The sequence below is a fragment of the Muntiacus reevesi genome, chromosome 13 (genome assembly GCF_963930625.1).
Source record: "Muntiacus reevesi chromosome 13, mMunRee1.1, whole genome shotgun sequence".
Classification (NCBI taxonomy): domain Eukaryota; kingdom Metazoa; phylum Chordata; class Mammalia; order Artiodactyla; family Cervidae; genus Muntiacus; species Muntiacus reevesi.
Window position 1 is genome coordinate 8,863,343 of NC_089261.1, and position 24,554 is coordinate 8,887,896.

A 24,554-nucleotide genomic window follows, 5' to 3' on the forward strand; every position below is an offset into this window, starting at 1 on the left:
GAGGGCTACAGTCCACGGGGTCGCAAGAGTCGGGCACGACTTACCCACTAAACCACCACCACCAGGGGACAGCAAGTAGACAAAAGTACAGGAGACCCCGTAAGTTAAGGATCACTCAAGAAAGCAGGTTTGTTGTTACTCACCCGCTCGGTCGTGTCCACCTTTTTGCGACCCCATGGACTGAAGCACGCCAGGCTTCCTTGTCCTTCAGTATCTCCCTGAGACAGTGCTCAAACTCAGGTGCAATGAGTCAATGATGCCATCCAACCATCTCATCCTCTGTCACCCCATTCTCCTCCTACCCTCAATTTTTCCCAGCATCAGGGTCTTTTCCAATGAGCCGGCCCTTTGCATCAGGTGGGCCTACCAGGGGCCTTCAGAGCCCCTCAAGCCAAAGTATTGGAGCTTCAGCTTCAGCATCTTGGGAGACCCCTGTAAGTTAAGGCCTGTTCAGGAAAGCAGGTTTTCTTAACCACAGAAACAAGCAGGCTTGCTTAGCAACAAACTACAGGACAGAAGCACGAGACATGCCCCAAATCAGTGAGACAATGGTGGCGTGAGACCCACATCCTGCCCAGGGAACTCAGTAAGTTAGGACATGCTCTCTACACACATAAAAAAACAGTCATTTGTGGACCTAACTGACTACACAGAGACAAGAAAACTCCCTGGCTCAACCTGGAGGAAGAACTGATGACGGGAGTGTGATGCCTACTCAAGAAAGATAAAAGAAGTTCTCCCCTCCCCACTTTTCCTTTGATTATAAAACCGTAGCCCATTAAGTTCTCAGGGCATGGCACTCCCTCACCCGCATGCATGCTTATAAGTCTCACAAGGATCCTATTCTGGTAAATCTCTTCCTATCTACCACTTTGCGTCTCTCTGTATTTTTTCTGTGCTAAGACATCAAGGGCTAGAGCTCTTCAGAACCCCTCCCCCACCCTCCTGAAACGTCACCTAATGGTTTCACTGACATTCGTCCTGTTTTAGACTGTGTGTCAGGACGCCAGATGTGAAGGAAGACACATCTCGCCTGGAATCTCTGATTCACTCCTTATCGCATGCATGCTCAGTTGCTTTAGTCATGTCCGACTCTTTGTGACCCTGTGGACTGTAGCCCACCAGGCTCCTCTGTCCATGGGATTCTCCAGTCAAGAATACTGGAGTGGGTTGCCATGCCCTTCTCCAGGGGATCTTCCGGACCCAAGGATGGAACCTGGGTCTCCATTCGCATTGGCAGGAAGATTCTTTACCATCTGAGCCACCAGGGAAGCCTTTGAGGGTTAAATGAGTAAGTGCATCACTCATTGAATAATGCAATGCCAAGTATACCATTAGCACACAACGCTTATTTATTGTATTATTTGTTATTAATTTTTGCAAGAATTATTCATCGGTCATCAAACCATTCTGCTTCAGGCGTCAGCTCTCAAAGAGGAATGAAATGCACTATTACCCTCAGGAGGTTAATTCTAAGTCTCTGTGTGTCCTCTCGGGGAAGGGGGAATTGTTTCCAGAAGGAAGGGGAAAGAAGAAGAATGATGCTGATAAAATAATGTCCACTCTGACTTCTAAGTCTTTGGGTACAGTTGTGGGCAGGATGGCAGGTAAGTTGGTATTTAAAATGGGTGTGCTAAGGACGCCAGAAGCAGAGCGCGCATGGTTTTCTTTCTGGCGAGGTGGCAGATTGGAGCAACCACACATGTTAGTAAGCATGCTCAGTCATGTCCGTCTCCTTGCGATCCCATGGACTGTAGCCAGCCAGGCTCCTCTGTCCGTGGAATTTTCCAGGCAAGAATACTGGAGTGGATTGCCGTTTTCTCCTCCCGAGCATCTTAGCAGAGGCAGAGGCTGTTTCCTGTTCTGTGAATCTGGGCCATGGTGAGCCTCTCGACCAATAGAATGTGGCAGACGTGATGTCCTGGGCCACCCGGGGCCTAGGTTGTAAGGAGCCTTGCTGAAGTAGTAACCAGAACAAGCAGCAGCTCTCAGGAGGGCTGTGGACCACTTTTTATGAGACTATCCTGGAAGATAGGTGCACTCTGATTAAACAAGCTTGGCCCAGTAGACCTGACTTCTCACCTCATATCAAAGGGAGTTCCCCACCGTGCATGTTAGCATTGGATGGCCCTGCCAAGTTAAAGAATCCTTTCATCTCCAATGGACCCAGAGTCATCTTGTGACACCTTCTAACATCCTCACTTGTAACTAACACTTTAGGGAAAGCTAACCTAGACCTGTGGATTTAAGATCTTCAGGGCAGATTTACAGCCTGGAGAAAAGGCCCCTTGTTTCTCCCCCTGACACCCTACACACTCCTAGTCTTTTTAAAACCTCTGTCCATCTATGAGTGGGTGGGGCCAAGCTTAGCAATCCAGCTTCTGCAGCTGGTTCAGCTCAACAGAACTCAATGGTGACATTACAGAGAAGGAGTCATGCTACAGGCATCTTCAGATTACCTAGACTCTCAGGAGACACCAGCTGGAGGGGAGGCCCAGAAATTGGGGAAAATACAATGCATAGTAACAATCATTCCAAAAAAAAAAAATGGAGAAAATAATTTGGAGATTATTGAGTGCCAGAACCCCAAAGCTATAAACAGGATGTTTGAAACCATTTCAAGCATAAAGGTCACAATCTGCAATTTAAATGGACAGCTTGTTGCCTTTTTTCTTGGTCATGGTTGGGTGCCACCGATTAGTTGAATGTGTGTGTGTGTGTGTGTGTGGGCACGCATGCGTGTGCACGTGTAAAGGTTTTTCAAAGAGCGCATTGGGAGTCAGGCTGGGTTGTTGACGGCCCCTAAGCCGTGAGCCCACACAGGGGTGGGCAAACCCTTTGCCGCAGGAGAACACGCAGGACTCATACTTACACAGTGAGTGCTTTCTTAGTCATGCTGGAAAAGGAAAACCGTAACACAGCTACACCCTGGATCACTCCAGCTCTCTGCAGGGGTTTTACCCTGAAGAATTCAATCATTGTACAATCGTCTCTGGGGTGGTACTGCCGCCAAGGTCCAACCCAGCCCGATGGTGGTTATTAACTCGCACCCTGTTTATCCACGCAGCAAGCGCGTTGTTGGCGGGGGCGGGGGGGGGGGGTGGTGTGGAGTCTGTTCAGCTGAAGGTTGGCGCCAGTCCTTTGAGCCTTCGCTCCGCGGACAGACACGGATAGAGATCATTTCGTGGCTTGGGAAGAGGTCAGTGAGCTGACAGCCGGGAGAACCTACATGTCCTTCTCGTGGTTGGGACCCTTTCTGCCGTTCTCAGGAGGGGGGCTGTGACAGAGCTGGGTGGAGGGGGGCTGAATTAGGAGGATCTGTCGGGACAGGGTCTCAAACTGTCAGGCTCACTTGGACACTTTTGACGCTTAGGTAAACCACTAGGAGTATCACTGCCTCAACATCCACTCTGCGTGGCCAAGTGAGCTGCAGGGACAGTGAACTCACGCTAGCCCCTTCAACAAGTGCGTGTCCTAGACAACAATCTCTAGGGTCATGAGTCAGTGTAAGTTTCTGACATGACTCCTCCAAAGGCCCTCGTGATGAACATTCTCCCCTGCCTCCCAGGACCATTGAGGTTCACCCAAACCTCACTCTTTCTAGTTTGAATGGACAAATCTGGCTTTAGTCTGGGAACCCCAAAGCACTCTATCTGTGGTCCTTAATAAAGTCACGTGCCCCTTGCACTCTGCCTTGACCTCCCCTCATCGCCTCTTGAGTGGCTGCCTATGATCTCCAGGACCTGTGAGAAACAAATGCCTCTATTTCCCTGTGGTCCTTTCTTTTTTTCCCTTAAACTGTGTCTCAACATCCAACCCCCCAGGGTTCTATGCAGAACAAAAGTTAATTTAACAAAGTCTTATTGAAATGCAGATTATGACTTAGTAGGTCTGGATAGAACTTGAGATTCTGCATATCCAAGGAGCCCCCAGTGAGACTGACGCTGTTGGTTTTAGGAATAACACTTTTACCAGTAAGGCTCTGGACCAGCACTGTGTGATAGAATGTTCTAGGCCAGCGGCAATATTTTCTGTCTGTGCTGCCCGGTATGGTAGCCAACAGCCACCTGTGGCTACTGAGTATTTGGAATATGGCAAGTCGGACTCAAAAAATCTATTTTAAATTTTACTTAATTTTAATTATTTTAAATTTAAATAGTCCCAGGTGACTAGTACAGTGAACTCTATATCAGCAGGGACCATATTTTTATTTCACTTTTGTGTCCTCATCACTTAAGGGAATGCCTGGTCCACACCTTATATATTACTTATTGGCTACATTATTACCTAAGTGGAGAAGGCATTTTTAGACCATGTTTGTTACAACATTATAGTTGTTCAGTGACAAAAACTCACCTTGAACTTGAGCCTACTGAAGACTTTATTGACTCTTTTGATATAATGACTGATTTGGGGGAGGATTAGAGCCAGGAACTAATTTAACATCATATTTTTCTCTAGCCTTTTGTCTGCATGCTAGTTCACTCCTTCAAGCTAGTCATCCTCACTGGGCTCAAACCAATTTCACCAGTAGCTTTGGACCTGTAAAGTTAGAGCCTCTGACCACATGAAATAGAGTTATTTCCCATCAATATCAATTAGAAACTCCCAAGAAAGTTTTCTGATTGGTTGAGCTTGGGTCACATGTAAATTACTGGGCTAATCACTGTGGCCAGGGCAATGGGATTCTAAGACTGGCCCAGCTAGACTCAAAGATGCCCCTCCATATTCAGGAATGGTTTCTCCTAGACACATAAGTTTGGAGTGAGGAGAAGCAGTCCTTACAAAGATGGGGAATGGTCTTATGGGCAAAGTGTTAGTGTTAGTCACCTAATTGTGTCTGACTCTTTGCAACCCCATGAACTATAGTCTGCCAGGCTTCTCTGTCCATGGAATTCTCCAGGCAAGAAGACTATTCCTTCTCCAGGGGATCTTCCTGATCCAGAGATAGAACCCAGGTCTACCGCGTTGCAGGCAAATTCTTTACTGTCTGTGTTATAGCCACACTTTCCGGGAAACAGACTCACTCAGAAGGACAATGCAGATAGTGGAGTGCAGTTTATTACACCGGCGGGCCCAAGGCAGAGTCTCCTCTTAGCCAAGGACCCCGTCCAGCATTTGTGAAAATCTTTTATACCCCATGTGTACGTGTCCAAACCCACCACCTCAATTCCCTTGAGACTTACATAAACAAAGGCAGGGTAAATACAACTACAATAACCCCATCATTCCCGTGTTATGTGTTCAAACAGTCAATAATCAATCAGCCCGCAGTTACATTCCAAACAGTTAATAACCGATAAGCCTGTGATTACATCCTGATAGATACGGGAAAAGTTTATGACCTGTCCGGAGACAGGGGTGATTACGGTATGCTTCCTCTTAGGCAATGAGCAACCTGGATATGATCTTCAAGATTCCCCTGTCTGGAGGGGGTCTTATCCTTCCATTGTCATTCCCACAGGCACTAAGCAGAGAGTTCAGAGTCCACTGGAGAGGCAGCCGAGCTCGATCAGCACGGACAGGCCTGAGATGGAGTCCAGGCCCTATGAATTCCTTCTTCATCTGAGCCACTGAGGGAAGCCCCAATACCGACTCTTTGTGACCGCATGGCCTATAACCCACCAGGCTCCTCTGTTCATGGAATTCTCTGGGCAAGAGTACTTACGGGGAAATAGAACAGTGAATGTGGGGAGAGGGGGTGGAGGAGGGGTTTGTACCTTCCGTAAATGGTTGTTGAAAGGTATTTCTTTGAGCTAGACCGAGGCAATGGAATTGCCTCCTTGGATTCTGGCAAAAGGCATAATGAGAATAATAAGATTCTGTTAGCTAAACTGGTGGCCCTCTGCTCTCCCTGACCATGCTATATAAGTGAGAAATGAAGGCATCGCAAGGAAAGGCACCATTTGAAATTGAAAGATACCCAGAAGTTTGTTGGATGGAGAAGAGAAAGGAAGGAGATACATTTTCAGGGAGGAGAAGCAGCACTTACAAAGGTGAAGCGGGGAATGAGCAGGGTTTTAGGGGGAGGGATGAAGAGTCTGCAGTGGAGGCTGGACGGAAGCAGAGGGAAGGGCTGGGGAAGTGGACCTGAGGCCATTCTGCCAGAGGCCTTGAGTGCTGGGTGAAGGAGTCTGGGCTCTCGGCTGTGGGAACTGGGGAGCTATTTGGAGGTCTTAAGCAGGGGAGTGGTGTAGTTAGAGCCGTGTGTGGGATAAGATATTGCCATGGCTGGGTTTGGAAGACGGACAAGCTGGTGATGCAAGGCAGAGTGCCAAGGACGAGGCCATCCCGTGTCTTTAAGGAACAGCTGCCTCAGAGGTGGGTGGCAGAACTCCAGGCTCTACCCTGCCTGCTGGCATCTCTTCTCCCTGTCTCATGTTCAGGCCTTGACCAGGCTGGATCCAGCCATGCCACTTCCCAGCTCTGTGATGTTGGGCAGCTTACCTTTTTCCTGAGCCCCCATTTGGAAAATGGGAATGGGGATACCCACCTTGTATGGTAGTTGAGAAGCTGCAGAGTTGAAATGGATGTGATGGGGGACTTCCGTAGTGGTCTAGTGGTTAAGACTCCAGGGCAAGGGGCCAGGGTTCGATCCCTGGTTCAGGGAACTAGATCCTACGTGCTGCAAATAAGACCTGGCACAGCCAAATAAACAAATAAGAACAAAGTATTTTTTTAAATGAACGTGATGGCCCCAGACCATTAGACCTCAGACCTGCACGTAGCAGGAGCCCTGTACATGTTGCCGTTGTTATTAATGGATGGTTGTTCCTGAGTGTGTTTGCATGGGAAACGTTCAAACAGTGAAGACATCAGGAGAAAAACAACCTTCAAATTACGGAAGCTTCTTAGGGCAACTCTGTAACCAGGTCACACTGGCTTCTCCTGAACCCCAAGGTAAAAAAATCCACCAACCCCCAAGCCCATGGCTTGCTCTCTTCCCAGGAGACTCATGTGTCTAAACTGGAAGATGCCAGAGAGGCTGGCTTCCAAGAACACTTCCCTAGAGGCCAGGCTGGAGTCTCCGGGGACAGTGAGGGCATCGTGCTGCCCTTTAGACTGCATCTTGGATTGACCTGTTTGCCAGGCTGACTGCCATGTGTCCCAGTGGAAAAACCCCAGTGTGGAGCCTGGCCATCCCAGGCCTGAAACCTGGAAGTTCTGCAAGTTTAGAAAAGTAGCTTTGCCTCCCTGGGACTCAAGTTTCTCTGTTTGAAAGATGGGAACAATACTGTCCATGGCCAGCAGGGATGGGACTGTTATGAGGATTAAATCAGCTGATACGGGTGGCGTGTGGTCCCATGGCTGTGCCTCCACAGTGGAATCAGGAATGTGCATTTACTGAGTCTCTTTGATATATAAGCTCCTTGTCGAGTGTTGGCAATACACAGACAAGCATGACATGGATCCTGCCTGCAAGGGCAGGCTTGAGATACAGATAAGTGAACAGACCACAAATGATGACAGTCTCTGTTTGGCACTGTTCCTCTCTATAAGAGATGTGTCAGTGTATGATGAATATGATTTTCCGTGGAAATAATGATATCAGTCAGTTCAGTCTCTCAGTTGTGTCCGACCCTTTGCGACCCCGTGGACTGCAGCACACCAGGCTTCCCTGTCCATCACCAACTTTCAGAGCTTGCTCAAATTCATGTCAAATAATGATCTACTTTGAGATAATATTCATGTCTTGGAAGCTGAGGCCCTCTAATTTATTTGAATAAGCATAGACACTAAAAGTAACTGTCTATAAACATCTCCTTGGAGTAACAATAATGGTGAAAAATACTGTGATAGCAGTATCTCATTTAATCTTTTTTAAAATTTATTTTTAATTGGAGGATAATTGCTTTACAATACTGTGTTGGTTTCTGCCCCACATCAACATGAGTCAGCCATGGTATACATATGTCTCCTCCCTTGTGAACCTCCCTCCCACCTCCCATCCATCCCACCCCTCTAGGTTGTCGCAGAGCACCAGGTTTGAGCTCCCTGCAAATCCCTACTGGTTATCTAATCTACATATGATAACGCGTAAGTTTCAATGCTACTCCGTCAGTTTGTCCCACCCTCTCCTCCCACTGTGTCCACAAGTCTGACCTCTATGTCTGCATCTCATCTGCTGCCCTGCAAATAGTTTCATTGGCACCATCTTTCTAGATTCCATATATATGTGCTAATATATGATATTTGTTTTTCTCTTTCTGACTTACTTCACTTTGTATAACAGGTCTAAGTTCATCCACCTCATGAGAACTGTTTCAAATACATTCCTTTTTATGACTGAGTAATATTCCATTGTATATATGTGCCACAACTACTTTATCCATTCATTCTCATTTGATCTTTGAAACAGACAAATAATCTAGTGGGTAGATATTATTTTCCCCACTCTATAGTTGAATACATATAAGCTTAAAGAATGAAAAAGAAAGATGACTTGCCTAAGGTCATATAGATCAGAAGATCTGGCTCTGAAACTTAAACCCAGATCCAATCTCTTATCCCTCATCTTTATCACAAAATGCTGCAAGGACCATCCTCTGGAAATGTGTGGCAATCAACAAGCCCAGAGGAGCTAGTCGGAAGGGCCTGTCAGTCCACAGATATTAACAGAACATCTGTGACATGCCAGGCTTGCTCTCTGCACAGGATAATTCCTGCTGTTGTGGAGCTTACAGCCCAGTGGGTAAGACAGTCATCCAATAAATAGTTACAATGGATGCTCTCAAGAGATTCTCTGTACTCCGGCTTATAACCAATACACTGAGTGTACTGATGCTTGTTTTGCCTTCTGTAAAATGTCCTGACTGACCCAAGGGTCTGCTGTTCCGTAGGCCTGAGACATCCCTACCCAACCTGGACTCCACCAGTGGGTGGGCTTTGCTCTGGGCTCCTGTTGGGCTGCCCCAGCCTTTCTCACAGTTACGCTGTGTCTGAGGCTCTTCCTGGACATCCCCTCTCCTTCCCTCTCTCCTTTCCTGGTGTCAAACTTGCATCATAGTCTGAAGCCTCTTTCTGCTTAATCCCGTTCCCTCTCTCTTTAACCTCTATGGACGTTTCCCCCAATAAATCCCATGTATGTCCATTTCCATCTCCATACCTGCTCCGCAGAGGACTTGAGCTCACTGACCATCCTGCCGAAGCGGGTTCTCCCTGAGGCCTGCTGCATGAGCAGCTAGAAGACAAGAGGCGGGGCAGAGCATCCTTGGAGGAAGGAATGGTGGGAGAAGGCGTGGCTGGTCAGAGAATCAGTAAAAGAGAAAAAAAAGTGATTCTGTTCCTTTCTGGGGTTTGCTACGGGGTGACTCATTTCACCTCCCTATGCCTCAGTTTCATCCCTTGCAAACTGGAAATAATAATACAGATATTACCGCCTTCCTAGGGTTGTCAGACTAAATGAGCTCATCCATGCTCAGTGGCCCAGAGCTGTGTTCTGGGGAGGCCGTGGGAGAGCCTCAGTGTAGGACCACAAAGGGGGCCTGCCTGGAGCCCCACAAGGGTCCAGACTGCCCCACCTCCCTGTGGCCTCTCAGACTTCAAGAGCCCCCATAGCTCCTCTTGCAGAAATTAGACCCGGGCGGTGGGGGCGCGGTGGCATAGGACTCTGCCCACAAATATGGCCCCAGAGAAAGCATCTACCTTGTGGGTGTTTTGGCTGGGATGTGTGGTGTCACCCTGGCAGTCTGACCATTATCTGGGTCATTCGAGCCCAGGAAACTGCCAAATCAGATAATTTGGGTGGTTTGCCTGTCTCTCTGGATCGGGTGTCCTGAGTAATGGCCCTTGTCTCCACCTGGCCAGGCCTGAGGTAGACAATCCCCCCTTTCAGTGAGCCTGAAATGAAAGCTGGTTTCAGCTGGTATGATCAAGGTCAAGGCTTAAGAGAGGATGCTAATTTAGAGGCCGACGTTTATCCGCTTTATTGTGTGGACTGATCCATGTTGGAACATAGTCTTCAGTAACTAATAAAGGTTGCAAGGCTGGAACTGGCAAGTTTTTACAGTAAGGAGCATTTTAGTTGAAGTGTAATATATGTCCAGAAGTATACAAGTATTAAGTGTACAGCTCACGACTTTCACAAGGAAAACACCCATGTCACCAGCACCCAGCTCAACCGAAGGATTGATCACCCCCCAAAGCACCTAAAGCCCACTTCCACCAACAGCCTCTCCCACCCAAGTGTAACCACTATTCTGACTTCTAGCAGTCTGGTTAGTTTTGTGGTTTTTGAACTTTATATAAATGGTGGCAGATGACATCCCTGGGTTCTGGCTTCTTTTGTTCACATTATGTTTGTAACATTCATCCGTGTGGCCATAGCAACTATAGTTTGTTCATTCTCATTGCTGGATCATATTCCTTTGAATGAAGACAGCAATATTTGTCCATTCTTCATTGAAGGACATTTGACTCGTTTCCAGTTTAGGGCTGTTACAAACAGCTGATCTAGGTGCAGTTTTAAGTGTGTTTTTGTGGAGGGTGATGTACGCTTGTGTTAGGTATCCTATTTTTTACTGTTTTAAAAAACAGATATTAGAAAGGATGAGCTTGTAGACATTCTTCACAATCTTTTTCATATTGATATCAATATGCTTAGGGATTGGGAGAGAAAGGGGTGAAGCCACATTAGGAGGGGTCCTGCTGCCTCTGGGGTCTATGTCTTAGTTTTAGCAGGTTTCCCCGTGTCATCATCATCGGTCTCTTGGAAGGAAGTGAGGGTTTCTACAGGTTTTGCAGGAAGAGCTTTGGAGCAGAGGCTGCATACCTACCCCAGAGGGGACCTTCCTCATACAGATGCTCCCCAGGTCCTCAAATCTGCCTCCCAAGCACCCCACCACTTCAGGTGACTGGCTCAACCTCTCCAGTCTCAACCATCATATCTTCAAAGACAGGCTAGGAGTGGGTGATCTTGTTAGATTCTTCCAATTCTCAAATGATTTGAAATTGACTGCTGTTGACAATGATGATATGAACAGTTATTTGCTGAGTGCTTACCCAGCTTTCAGTGGTTTATATACATTATCTCATGTAATACTCCCAAGAGGTATTATCCTCATTGTAATGCTGAGGAAACTGAAGTCCAGAGAGGCTATATCCCTTACTCAAGACACACACCAAATATCAGAACAGAGGGTAGGAAGTAAACCAGTTCTAGTCTGGCCTTCACATTCAACTGCTGCTTCAGTTTTTCTTTTGTTTTCTTTTCTTTAAGGAAATATATCAGACACACCAAAAAATGCAGAGAACGATGTGACTTGTACACATGAACCAAACAGCCTGAGAAATTTTAATAGAACATTAAAAACACAATTAAAACACTCTGGAACCTCCCCTGCCCCACTCCCTCAGCAGTGGTAGCTCATCTCTTGAATTTTTTTAAAAAAGATATTTAATGCAGTTCTCTGTGCTATACAGTAAATACTTATTTCTTATCCATTGTATTTGAGGATTTTATTTTTGGGCCATGCCACAAGGCATTGGGATCTTAGTTCCCCAACCAGGGATTGAACACATGCCCCCTGCATTGGAAGCTCGGAGTACTAACCCCTGGACCACTGGGGACATCCCCAGCTCCTGGATTTGATGTTCATCACCCCACAGAGGTTTCTATGCTTTCACTATACATGAGTAAAAGCACAGAAATGTAGTGTGCTTTTACTCTACATGTATGTACTCGTAAACATATTCTGGATTTTTTATAGATTTTTTAACTTTATTAAATAGTATTATTCTGTCTGTGTCCTTTTGCAACTAGCTCTTTCTTTTTGCTCAGCACCAATTTTTGAAGTTTATCCGTGATGATACATAGAGCTCTAGTTCATTAATTTTTCCTGCTGCACAGCCCCCCCCCCCCCCCCCCCGCTTCAAGAATATACCAGAATCGATCCATCCATTCTCCTGTTAATGGGCATTCAGATTCTTTCCACTGCTCTGACATTGAAAGTAGCCCCAGTATCCATTCCTGTACATTTATGCCCCTTCCCCTCTTTTACTGAAATACTAATATTATGAAATATTAAATAATTAATAGAAATATTAATATCATGAAATATTAATGGACGAATTCTCTTAATCATACCAGGTTTTCTTATAATCAGTATATATTTGTGGGAATACTGGACAGTTTTATTCAGTCATCTACTTTTTCCTGAGCACCTATACTATAGGTTGAATATGTTTTTGTCGCTCCAGAATTGATGTGTTGAAAGCTAATCTCCAGTGTAATAGTATCAAGAGGTAGGACACTTTGCAAGGTGATTCGGTTATGAGAATTGAGCCCTCATGAATGAGATTAGTGCCCTTAACAAATAGATCCCCCCTCCAAAAAAAAAACCCTTGCCCCCTCCCATCATGTGAGGACACAGCAAGAAGGTAGCATCTATAAACCAGGACATGAGCTCTCATTAGACACTGAATCTGCCAGCGCCTTGATACTGGACTTCCCAACCTCCAGAACTGTGACAAATCTCTGTTGTTGCTAAGCTACCCAGTCTGTATTTTTACTGTAAAGGCCCCGATGACTAAGATAGCTACCGTGTGCCAAGCACCGTGTTGGGTGCGAGGCAAAGAGAAGTAGTTAAATGACACAGCTCTTGATCTCTGGGAGTTTTCATGGCTGAGCAAGCACCAGCTGCTATCAGATGGGAGAGGAGAGGCTGGGGACTCACAGCAGGGCTCCGAATGGAGGCCCAGGGGGTGGAGAGAGATTCCACAGAGGAAGCAGAAATGCACAGTGCTCAATGCTTATGGCGGCACCGTTTGTAATAGCTAGGGCATGGAAGCAACTGGTACCATTATGCGTGGGAATATTACTCAGCCATAAAAAGGAACACATTCGAGTCACCTCTATTGAGTTGGATGAACCAAGAGCCTGCTATACAGAGTGAAGTAAGTGGGAAAGAGAAAAACAAATATTGTATATTAACGGGTGTATACAGAGTCTAGAAAAATGATACTGATGAACCTGTTTTCAGGGCAGGAATAGAGACACAGACATAGAGAGCAGACTTTGGACACAGCAGGGGAAGGAGAGGGAGGGACAAATTGAGAGAGCATCCCTGACATATATACATGTGTGTGTGTGTGCGTGTATGCGTGTGCATGTATGCGTGTGCGTGTGTGTGTGTGCTGTTCAATCATGTCTGACTCTTTGCCACCCCACGGACTGTAACCTCCCTGGCTCCGTCCATGGAATTCTCCAGGCAAGAATACTGGAGTGGATGGCCATTCCCTTCTCCAGGGGATCTTCCCAACCCAGGGCCTGAACCCAGGTCTCCTGCGTTGCAGGCAGATTCGCCCCCATCTGAGCCCCCAGGGAAGCCCCACATATGCACACTACCAGGTGTGAAATGGATAGGCGGTGGGAATCTGCTGCATAGCACCTACAGGGTTAGGATGGGGTCGGGGATAGGGGAGAGGTTCAGGAGGGAGAAGACACATGTGTACTTGTTGCGGCTGATTCACGTTGCTGTATGGCAGAAGCCAACACGATATTGTAAAGCAATTATCCTCCAATTCAAAAGAAACTTAAAAAATAAGTAAACATTTTTTTAAAAAAGAAAGAAATGCTAGAGGGAGTGGCCAGTCCACCCCGGGTGTCGTGCCCCAAATCCCTGCAGTTAGAAGACCTCCTCTATTGCGTGTCTGCACAGAGTCACAGCGGCCTTTGCAGTTCCCTCTTCTCAACCTTAGTCCTTTTTCTGCACATTAACAGTGATGTGTGAGTCAGTTGCTTAATGCCTCCCCCTCAAAAAAAAAATCTGACTCTGGGAAACCCACACGTGCTTAAATTCTGGGATTGGAATTCTGTTCAGAGCCCTAAATGAATGGCATCCTCACGTCACCTTCAATTTTTCCTCTCCATCTGGAATCTGTAATAACGGGTCACGACGCATGTGCGTAATGCATGTACTGTGGGAAACAGTCTATATACGCCCGTCATTTAATCCGCACAAAATCCTCTGTTTTTTAAAAGAGGAAGCCCAGAGATGTTAATTAACTTACCTAAGGCCACCCAGCTGGGAGGTGGCAGAGTCGGGCCTCCACCCCAGGTCAGGCTAACCCCCGCATCCTTCATCCTAACCCTCTGACCTCTGCCAGGATTTGCCTAGCATTTCTGGAGGCAAGCTCTCCTCCTTTCTGCTTCAGAAAAATGCCATCAAGTGGGGGAGTTACTTATCACCTGACTCAGCCCACTCACCACTCTCACATTCTCTCTATTTGCATCAGTTGCTCAGGAAATTAGAGCAAATCCTATTTTTAGATGCTGGGGTTCAAATGACAGTGATGTATGGGTTAGTGGCTAGTTTTTATGAAACTAGCTCAGAGGTGTTACCTGATCTGATGCTCGGAAACTCTCTTACATCACCGTTTTGATCTTTAATAGAGTTTATTTCAAAGGTCGCTTTGTTTCTTGCCGCTCCTCTGTGAGTCCTGCAACAGACTTTGGCCAGAAACAATAACACTCTGAGCTGAAATAGATGGCGTGGAGAGAGAATGAGACTTTTCTCAGAAACCTGGAGCACAAAGGATGGCAGGGATAAGCGGAGACCAGGGCAAGTCCTCAAAGTAGACTATGCCCAATGGTCGACCCTGCAGGCAGCAGACAGGCCCTTCCTGCCAAAACTGACTGTGTGTGTATGTTAGACAGAAACTCTACAACTTCACTGCTTACTTTTCATAGCTAATCGCAGTCTCTTAGTTTTGAAGATTCCACCAGCAGGGAGGCTACACTGTTTGTGGGGCGCTCTGACAACCCTAAGACTTAGGCAAGGGAAGAAAAGAACAGGAGAGGGATGGAGACGATGGGAAGGGAAAGGAACAAATACAGAGTGTTTGATACACCCCGGGAGAAAATCTGATTTAATCAGCTTCATCCTCTTGTCAGTATTGGAAAAGGCCTTTATAACCATTTTATAGATTAGGCAACTGAGGCCAGAGTGGTCAAGCAACTTATGACTTGCAGGGCACACGGCTGATGACTATGAGGTTAGCATGGCGAGATTTGGAAAAGAAAAATACAGGACACCCAGTTGAATCTGAATTCCAGATGAACAATTTTAAAAGATTTAGTTTAACTTTGTCTCATGTAACATTACAGACATCCTAAAAATTTAACTGGACATCCTGTCTTTTATTAATACCTGGCAACCGTCGCTGAGATTCAAACAGTTCTGTCCATTGTTTCTCAGATACTCCTTTACTTTATATATAATACTTCATATATATTATACTTTTACATATAATACAGCAGAATATAAGTGATTATGACCATCAGCCAGTGCCAAAGCAGTGCTTTGCCTCTCCTGTTTCACTTGTAACCCTGTCATCCTCACACCACCCCATCCAACCGGTACAATTTCTGTTTCCATATTCTGGATGAGGAAACTAAGTCTCAGTGAGATGCAATAACTTGACCACAATCCACAGCCAGAAAGTACCAGAGCTCAGATTTGAAATTGTTACTGTCTTGCCTGAGCATAGTCACTTAAGAAACAGCCTTTTCAAAAGTTGAGTTAATACACATGTGGAAAAGTGCTCAATATATAAACATAAGGTTCAATGACATGTTGCAAACACCCGTGTAGACACCAACCAGGTCCAGGAAGAAAAGATGTCCAGCACTCCGGAAGTCCCACGTGCTCCCTCCCAGTTGCAATGCTCATCCTCCTCCTCAGAGATTCCGGCACTCTGGCCTCCAACCTCCAGCTGACTTGGCCTGCCTCCGAACGTGATGTAAGTGGAATCTTTACAGGAAGTACTCCCTGGTGTGTCATTTCTATCGTTCAACGCTGTGCGTGTTGGATTTGCCCTGTGGTGGTGTATATCTGGACTCTGGTCCTTTTCATTGCTGTGTACTATTTCACCAGCTGATTATGCACAGTGAACCCATCCTACTGTTGGTGAACTTTTGCATTGTTTGAGATTAGTTTAAAATGTGATTTTTTTTTGTATTGAAGTACAGTCCATTTACAATGCTGTTATTTTCTGATACAGCAAAATGTTTCAGATATACATATATAATATATATATATTCTTTTTCATATTTTTTCCATTATAGTTTATCACAGGATATTGAACATAGTTCTCTGTGCTGTCCAATAGGACCTTGTTGTTTATCCATTCTATTTATAATAGTTTGCATCTGCTAACCCCAACCTCTCAACCCTTCCCTCCCCCCACCTGCCTTGGCAACTACAAGTCTGTTCTCTATGTCTGTGAGTCTGTTTGTGTTTTGTAGGTATGTTCATCTGTGTGGTTAAAATGTGCTTTATAAGCAACAAGGATGTCTGCTGTGAACATTCTCATGCACGCCTCTTTGTGGACACAAGCATTCATTTCTGTCGGATATGTACCTAAAAGAGGAAATGCTGGCCAGAAAGGGATGTATATTCAGATTGCGTAGATATACCACACAGTTTTTCAAAATGTTTATACCAATTTACACTCCTAACAGCAGCACATTCAATTTCCAGTTGCTCCACATTCTCACCAGCACTTGGGATTGTCAATTTTTGTAATTTTGGTGTAATGGTATCTCCTTGCAGGTTTAATAGGCATGCCCCTGATTTCTAATTAGGTTGAGCACCTTTTAATGAGTTTATTGGCTCTCTGAACACTTTCTTTTGTGAAGCCTCTGTCCCAGTTTCTTGAGCATTTGATTTGGCTGTCTGTCTCTTACTTATTGATTTGTGGGAAGATTTTTAATAAGTTCTGGATAGGAGCCCATAGTTCTGGGTGTTGGAAATATCTGCTCCCATTCTATGCCTTGACTCACGCACTTAAATGGTGTTTATTAGTGGAGCTCTTATGATTTTAATATATGAAATGTATCAATATTTTCCTTTTTGAAAAGTGCTTCTTAAACAAGACTTCTTAAACAAGAAGTCTTCTCCTACCCCCAAGGTTATAAAGGTTGCTATAGGCTTCTGGAAGCTTTGCCATTTTGCCTTTCACATTTAGATCTACAGCTCAACTGGCATTTATTTCTGCATATGGTGTGAGGTAGAGGGATTGGAAAACTCAATACTGTAATGATGGCAATCTCTTCAAATTGATCTGTAGACTCAATGTCATCTCAGTTCAAACCCAGCAAGTATTTGTCATTGTCATATGAGAGACCTGATAAACTAATTCTAAAATTGATAGGTAAATTCAAAAGGCCAAGAATATCCAAGATAATAGTGCAGAGAGAATGATAAAAGAATGTGTTTTGTTGATATCAAGATGGTTATAAAGCTATAGTAACTGAGACCATGCAATACTGACATAAATACAACCAAATTGACCAATGGAACCAAATGAAAAGCCCTGAACCGGCCGACACGCATGTGGGGAACATACGTTTTGTGACTCTGGACCCACAGGGCAGTGCGGGAAGGACAGTTCTTTCAATACATTGTGAGGGGTCATCCATATGGGGAAAAACACACTTGTCTCCAGGGCTCCCACTTTTCAACACTGCACAAGGCCAGGGGACTCTGTTCTTATACGCGTGTATGATGATGGCAGTGATGATTGTAACATCACCGTTATATATTACAATTTTGCCACTCATAAAGTGCTTTCCAATCTGTTATTTTCCCCAAACCCTAAGAAGCAGGCAGGGAAGACATTATTAGTCCTTTCATGGATGATGAGGCGGTGACTCCAAGGGGCGAGTGACCAACCCAAGGACACTAGCCTAGCCCTTGAGCTTTGCCTGCGGCTCCTTCCACTCTGTGAGAAGCCCAGTGCTCCTTCCTGAGGGGCATGACGAGGGGCAGGGAGAAGTGGGCTTTGGTGGAGGTGGACTGGAAATGGCTGGAGGTCAGTCGCACACTTCTCAGACCCTGCAGGGGCCTCCTTGACCAGGTGGCAGTCCCCGGATCGCTCCCTGGAGGACAGCTGTCCCCGGGATACAGCAAGAGGGCTGTGAGTGGTGTTGGGAAGAGGGTGACCTGGGAAAGGCATGGAGGATCTGTCATTTGTAATCATGCTGGAGACTGGGGTGGGGTGGGCGGATGAGCTGGGGTTCTAATTCCAGCTCTGCCATGAATTTGCTGTGTGCCTTTTAACAACTGACCTCACCTTTCTGGGCCTCAGTTTTCTGAGTCTTCATTGTTAAATGAACCATCTTTCCAATCTTTCATCTTTAAATGAACCAACTCCAAGATGTATCCCTTAAGGTGTTTGTAAAGAATTAACAGAAATGGTGCCTATTGCTTAGTAAGGACTCAGCAATTCTCAGCAATTGGTGTTAGTATTATTCAGATCACTTCTTTCTAATAAAAAGCAGCAGCTGCCATTGATCGAGTATTTACATGTCTTTTTCTCTTGTGAAACTGGGGGCTCAGCCTTAGCAAAGGATTTATGAGTTGCATTTGCCAAGCCCTCCCCCATCTCCTGATACAGAATGGATGATTCTACATGCTTTTACATGTAGATATAGAAAAAAGACTGGAAGGAACTACATCAAGATGTTAAAAATCATCATCTCTGGGTGATAAGAATGGTGTTGATTTGCTTTTCTTCTTCTTAATTAGTATTTTCTGAATTACATACATGAGATGAGAATTAATTTTATAGTTGGGGAAATAATTGCTCTGATAAAGAAGAAATGCAGATACAAATTCTTCTTGTTAGTTTAAATGAAGAAGAGTCTGCAAAGGGCCACTTTAAAGCCTCTCCTTGAGTTCCAAGCTTAAACAGACAATGGTTTAGGAGTCAGAAATTCCAGGGTACCAACCCCAGCTCTGCTCCTTTCTAGCTGTGCTAAGCTAGCTGAGTCTCTTAACCTCTGTTGGCCCCAGTTCTATCATCTGAAAAATGAAAATGAAACTAGCAGCCTTCAAGGCTTGTTTTCAAGGACTTGATAAGATACGTTTGAAACTACATGGCCATGTTTCTGGCACTTAGGAGGCACTCATTCAGTGGTGACCTTTCCATTAAGAGGGCTTCTTTCCCAGAGTTTCACTGGAGATCCTTTGAAGGTGGGCGTTACCTACCATCTCACTTTACAGAGGAGGATACAGAGGTTCAGGGTGGAAACTTGTCCGAGGTCACAGAGCTCTGAAGGGAAATTTTGAAACAGGTTCAGAGAGGGTGAGTGATCAGACAAAGGTCACACAGCTTAAACTTGCTGCCTGCATAGTTTGTAAAACAACAAACTAAACACCCTCCCCCACCCGCCAAAACCCCAGAGTGCCCTTTATTGGGGGGTTACCATTAATGAGGCACCGTGGCAAGCCTCCTGAACAAAACCAGCAGCAGCAACAACAAATCCGTTGCCATTTATCAGTGCTTACGCAATGCCAGGGATCTTGGCACTTCCCACAATCATCTCAGTTAATTCTCCAGACAATTCTATGACGTGCGTCTTTCGAGCCCATTTTACGGATGGGGAAACTGAGACTTAGAGGCCGAGGCCCTTCCCCAGGGCCCCAGCAGGCCTGGCACCGGGTCTGCCCAGCTCCCCGGGAGGCTGCGGGAGGGCCAGGTGGCATGCAAGGAGTTAAGCGGTAGGCAGTGCTGTGGCTCCGCGCGAGGAGCGCGCCGGGCTGAGGCGTGCTGCTGGCGGCGGCGGCGGCGGCAGCGGGGCTGGGAGCTCGGGCTCCAGAGACGCGAAGTCCCGGGGAGCGAGCAAGGCAGGAAGGGAGGCAGCGAGAGAGAGGGAGGCGAGGCGGCCGGAGCCCCGCGCCCAGCCGCAGCCCGCGCCCGGCGCGCAGCGGGCCTGGGCATCCCGGGGCGGGTGCCTGCGCGGGGCCTCGCCGTGGCGCGGGGCACCCGCAGTGCCGCCCGCCCGCCAGACCGCCCGAGCGCCAGGCTCGCAGGAGCCCGGTTTGCACTTCCTCTCGCCTCCGCCCGCCTCTCCGGCTCACCGGCTGGCGTCGCCACCGCCTCCTTGTCCCCGGCCACCGCTGTCGCCGCTGCTGCAATCCAGGACGTACACTCTTCCACTTTCCCGCTGGAGGTGCGGAGGATGCCCCTTGCACCAGACCCGGAGAAATAGCCCCCGGGGCCCGCCAGGAGGAGACTGGGCGGCGAGAAAGAAAATCCAGTCTCCCTTTCCTGGATGCCACTGCAGCAGCTGGCAGCTGGGAAGGCGCCCACAAAACGGGTGCGCCAAGCTGGGACGCCGGAGTCGCAGAGAGAGACAGACCCCGGGCGCTGGCTGGGCACCGTTGGCAGAGTTTGCAAGTGACTGAGACCCTCAGGTAAGGGCTAAGGGGCCTGGTCCTGCTAGCAGGGGGGCCTTAGGGAGAGGGCGCAGAGCTGCTGCAAAGGATATCTGTCCCCCAGCTGGGCTGCTGATTCCAGATGCTGCCTGGAGCCTGGGGTTCAGTGTCCAGAGCCAGGTGAGTGAAGAACCCCGAGTGGTGACAGCCGGGTTCTGGGTGGATGACAAACTTTCTCTCCTCCCGCAAAGGGTTGGACGTGCCGGCTTATCCCGCGTCCTTCCTCCAGCCATCCCCTGGGGTTCCCAAGGCAGGACGTCCAGCTTCTCAGATGACCTGGGCCAGGGGGGAAGGCAGTGGGCCCCTTTAATTTGATTCATGAATCACCCATCTTCTTGGCCAGTTAGAGTGCTGAGGGAGGAGGAGCTGGACATATTTTCAAGTTGACTTTACAGGGTTCTTGTTGGGGGTGATACTCTGGTAAACGAGATTCCCCATCATCTGGAGAAGAAGCCAGGGCTGCCCGGGTGATGGATTCTGTGTAGAGTGCTTTGCAGTCTTGCTTATGTCCGTTCTGGTGCGTGTGTGCGTGTGCGTGTGTGTGTGTGTGTGTGTGTGTGTGTAGAGGGAAGCAGGGGGACCCTTCCAGCGAAATTGCCCCATCCAAGCCCTTCCAGCAGCCCCAAGTGTCATCGCCAGAGCCAAATCACCTCACTGGCAGAGACGCTAGAAGCAGTGGGGATCAGCTCCCGTCCCTTGCAGCTCCTTAGATGAGCTAAAGATTTGGGAGAAGTTTCCTGAGCTGCTCAATGAGACCATCCAGATTGGAGCCTGGCGAGGTGCAAACTTCAGCAGAAAAGAGGTTGGAATGGACATTTGGATGGGGACCCTTGGCACTGTCACCCTCAGCTCTGAGGCTGTGGGTGGTCTGTCACACCCTAGGCCCCTCGAGGCTCTGCAGAGCCTCATGAGTTTGGCCAGATCACTTTTTTCCTCGTAAAGAAAAACATGCTCCAAAGAGGCCATCTGGTCTCCAGGGATCATTTTGGAGCCATCCCTGTTGTCACAGCCCCCGAAATGGAGCCTTGCTTCCCTCCCTGGGGTTCCAGCCTAGGGCCAGGGTCATCTCCATGAACTAGTTGGCCCGTGAGGCAGGCAGTAGAGGTGCTTCTGTTCGTGACCTAACGGATGTATTCCTCTGGCCCTGTGGTCAGACCTGGTGTCTGCCTCTAGGGAACGACATTGCTGCGTGGTTCCTGGACAGCGCTTGAGACACGAGGTGGGAGTCTGAGAACCTCCTGCCGTTGCTTGGGATTCTGACCTGGGGCCAGGCAGGCTACTTCAGGGGCTGTTTCTCTAGGCTGCCAGGACCCGGGGATGCTTCGAGGGTGTCAGAGGCTGGCATTTGAGGTCCTGGGGAAACCCCGTCTTCAGGTCAAGAGGTTGAATGTCAAGTCGACTGTCAATTTGCTGTGTGAGTTTGGACAAATCACTCAACCTCTCTGAGCTCCAGTTGCTGCTTCTGTAAAAAGGAAGAGATTTCCTGTATCCTCAGAGGTCCCCGTTCAGATATTCTTATAGCCCTGAGTGATTGTCAGAGATGAAATCCTCCAAATCCCAGGAGGCGGTGTAACATAGTGTGTAAGAGGTCTAGGACTGAAACACATCTGAGTCTGACCAATCCCTTCACCCTCTGAACCTCGGTCCCTCCACAGTCAAATGAGGAGCTGATAACGGAGACGGTGCGTGGGAAGTGCTTGGTGTACCTGGTGAGGCTGGAGCTGCCCGAGTGCAGCAGCAAGGCTGTCTGTTTTGAGTCTTGTGCATGGGCATCTGGGTGCTGTTGTCCCCGGGGAGGCTGGCCCTGAGCACCAGGTGATTGCTCCTTGGCTGGGGAGCAGGGCCCTTGTTCTCTCGGATCATCTGACACCTGCAGTTCCTCCCCCCGCCCCTCGCTCCTTCCTCATAAAAGCACTTCTGGACCAGCAGCTCCTAGTGGGGAGCCCCAGGCGGTCTGGGAGCACTGGATGCATCCAGCTGCTGCGTCACCATGACAACAGGAGGTAGAGGTAAGCTGTCTCCATGGCTTCAACTTTGCAGCTGTGGAGGGATCCAGGGCAGAGAAGTTCAGTATGTCTGGGCAACCTTCCATCTGCTGAGGCTGTCTGATCAGGCGAGGCTGCTGTTCCCTGCAGGAACAGCCACGCCGGGAAAGTGTCGTGTGTGCGTGTGTGTGTGTGTGTGTGTGTGTGTGTGGGCAGGTGGCTGAGATTGTGGAGGAAGGCCGTCGATTAGTCAGTCTTATTTTTTTCCGAATGGTTCCAAGGCTTGGGATATCTACATCCTTCCCTGTACTAGGTAACGCCTGTGCTCTGCTTAGTCGCCTAGTCGTGTCCGACCCCCTGGACTGTAGCCTGCCAGGCTTCTCTGTCCACGGGGATTCTCCAGGCAAGTATACTGGAGTGGGTTGCCATGCCCTCCTCCAGAGGGTCTTCCCAACCTAGGGATCGACCTGTATTGCAGGCAGATTCTTCACTGTCTGAGCCACCAGGGAAGCCCTGGGTTCATGCTAAAACCTCCACGGGGAAGACAGTCCTCATCTCGGCCAACACGGAGTGAGTTAACAGGCATGCAGTCGGGCCTGGAGTGGGAGCAGCTCCACCGTGTGTTAGCTCTTATCTGCATACTCGACTTTCAGAAAACGAACAGTTTGCTTTCCTGGCGGAATAGGACGTGTGTGTCTGTGTAGACACATGTGTGTGAATGTGTGCCTATGTATACATTCTCATGTAGTATGCGTACGTGTGCTCATGTGAGTATGAGTTACATAAAACCCTGAAGTGTGTGTGGGCACATGTGAGACTAGTGTCAGTATAAGTGTGTTCTCATGAGACTGCCTGTCCACGGACTTAGGCATATGTGTGTGTGCACGTGCCTGTGTCAGGCAGGGTGAGTGTGGGTATGCATAAGCAATTGTGAGTGCTAAGCAGTGGTGTGTGTGTGATCAGGTGCACACATGTGTCGTGACGGTCTGTGTGCCGATCTCTGTTTGAGGAGCTATGCGGGGTGGCCAGGGCACATGTGTGTGTTGTCTGTGTGGGCCTCTGTGGGCGCCTGCGTGTGTGTGCATGTACGCACCTGTGTGCAATGATACGAGCGTAAACTTACAGTTGTGTCTCTTACATGGTTTTTTGTGTCTCTGCACGCGTGTGTGTGTACAGCGCTGCACACGGCTCATCCTTTGTGTGCATTTGCCTGCTTGCTGTGGTCAGCCTCCGTGTCTCTATGTGTATGTGTGAGGTTCTGAACATGTGTGTCTGTGAGTGACAGGGTACATTTGGCTGTGTCTCTGTGGATTTGTGTGTTTTATGGATGTGTGCCTGTGTGTTTTGCAGAGTAAACTTAGTCACCTGTGTGTGTACACGTGTGTTTCTGAGCATGTGCACCTGTGTGAAGCATTGCATGCCTGGTTGTATCTCTGTGTTTAGGTGTGTGTTTCTTGGTGTTGCTGTTGGGTCTGTTGGTTGCTGTGTCCATTTGAGCGTGTCTCGGTGTGCACGTGAGGTATTTCTGGATGTTGCAGTGTGACATTTGTTCATGTCTCCTGTGTGTGCATGAGTTTCCAGATGTGTGTACCGAGGATGGGGCCTTGCATCTTTTTGCGTGTCCCTGGGTGTATGACGTGTGTTTCGTGTGTTTGCCTGTCTGCGGGGCAAAGTAGCTTCTGTGTGTGCCACCTGTGTGTGTGTGTTTCTGAGCACACGCATCTGCGCGGGTGTGACTCAGTGTCCCTAGGGCTGATGAGGTGTTGGCGGGCGGGGGGGCTGTAAACACTGCTGAGAGCATCCAAACAGAACACAGTTCTGACCCTTTAAAAGCTCCTCTTCTGTCTGCTCTGCACGTCTCACTGTGCTCGTGTGTGTACCTTCCGAGTGTTGACTCAGCGATCGCTGGTGCCAGCTCTGAGCAGAGTGTTGGGGTGTCGGATGTTCATTTTCCCGAGTGCCTTTGCTCTGAGGCTATGTCTTCCTCTGCCCCCCGGCATCCTCAGCCCCCACGCCAACCCACGTCTCCCCCGCCAGAAGCCTGCACTTAGGCCAGTCACCGAACAGACTCACAGATGTTCAGAGCGCAGGTATAATTTTAGGCAGAAGGTCTGAACATAGGCAGCCTAGGATGCACTGAACATTTCAACAGCAGTGTTTCTAATTAAGAGCAACTTGTTTTCCTTAAATAAACAAATCAAGTGAGGAAAGAAATTGCCCGAGATTAATGGCTCCCCGGAGCAGGTCCAGATGTTGGGAAGGTGAGGATGGGGGTCCCCACAGACTGCCAATGTTCCAGATTTTGACCAGGAGTTGATGAGGCCGGGGCTGCAGAAGCTGGTGAGGC

The 24,554-nt window shown here is 47.9% G+C and overlaps 1 protein-coding gene across 5 annotated transcripts in view; it reads left to right on the plus strand.

The window, feature by feature from the left end:
• Positions 1 to 3,105: 3,105 nt before the first annotated feature.
• The window catches only part of WSCD2 (WSC domain containing 2), a 128,555-nt gene continuing 107,106 nt past the window's right edge, over positions 3,106 to 24,554 (plus strand). The window contains exons 1-2 of one of the 5 annotated variants that reach the window (XM_065904026.1): positions 3,142 to 3,243; positions 15,594 to 15,741. The gene's annotated coding sequence lies outside the window, so the exon portion shown is untranslated. Of the gene's footprint in view, positions 3,244 to 15,593; positions 15,742 to 19,352; positions 20,202 to 24,554 lie in introns of those variants that run through there. The other 4 variants (XM_065904027.1, XM_065904029.1, XM_065904028.1 and 1 more) reach the window with 4 other exon arrangements.